Genomic DNA, 780 nt, shown 5'->3' with positions numbered 1-780 from the left:
AGCACCGTCATCTCTCCCCACCTCCCCGGCCCGCAGTGGCGAACACCCCCCACCCACAGCCGCCGGACGGCTCCGGGCCTCGCAGGAGCCCGCATTCCAGCTCCTGTCGCCCCCCACCCCATATGGGGGGCTTGGCTGGTAGTCGGGGTCAGAGGGGGAGTCCCTGGTTCCTAGGGGCGTAACCCACAGGGTCTACGACCCCGGACGCCGGTGCGCTTTTCCGGGGGAGCGGGGCTGGCCCGGCGCCAGGCTCCCGTCCCCGCGGCTGGTGTCGCTGGAGGGGCCGCTGTGCAGCTCGCACGGTCCCGTGGCTGCTTTTGGTCCCTCACCTGGCGGGGCAGGTGGCGGGGCAGGTGACGGCAGCAGGGCCGGCCCGAGCGGGATGGCCGAGGAGCCCAGCGAGGAGCCCAGCAAACATCAGGGGTGGGTGGTGAGCAGGCTGCGCTCGCGCTCGCCCAGTGTTTTTCCTCCTCTTGGACCTGGACCTGTCCAAGACCTGACAGACAGGTCCCGGGCTGCAGTGACACACGGAGGCCTGACCCTTTGCATCAGGCGGGGAGGTGCCTCCTCCACCCGGAACCGTCCGTCTGCAAACAAGACACCCGGGGCAGGGCCGGGGCCCAGCGCGTGGTCTCATCCCCACGGCAGACGTCCATCGATCGTGGTCCCCCCTCCCCTCCTAGCGCCCCTGCTCAGGAGCCGGAGCCCCGGATCCTTCTGCACACAATGCTGCAGAGAGTTAGCCTGGAAAGTGAAACCTATTTTTTTAAAATGTTATTC

At 68.2% G+C, this 780-nt stretch overlaps 1 protein-coding gene across 1 annotated transcript in view; it reads right to left on the bottom strand.

Annotated features, from left to right (window-relative positions):
- Window positions 1-443, bottom strand: part of ITSN2 (intersectin 2) — a 99,574-nt gene extending 99,131 nt beyond the window's left edge. Inside the window, exon 1 of the mRNA XM_023756438.1 lies at window positions 330-443. The gene's annotated coding sequence lies outside the window, so the exon portion shown is untranslated. The remainder of the gene's footprint in view (window positions 1-329) is intronic.
- Between the last annotated feature and the right edge of the window lie 337 nt (window positions 444-780).

Source organism: Myotis lucifugus, unplaced genomic scaffold (genome assembly GCF_000147115.1).
Source record: "Myotis lucifugus unplaced genomic scaffold, Myoluc2.0 scaffold_94, whole genome shotgun sequence".
Classification (NCBI taxonomy): domain Eukaryota; kingdom Metazoa; phylum Chordata; class Mammalia; order Chiroptera; family Vespertilionidae; genus Myotis; species Myotis lucifugus.
The sequence above is the reverse complement of the archived record's forward strand: the minus strand, read 5'-3'. Positions and strand labels throughout refer to the sequence as shown.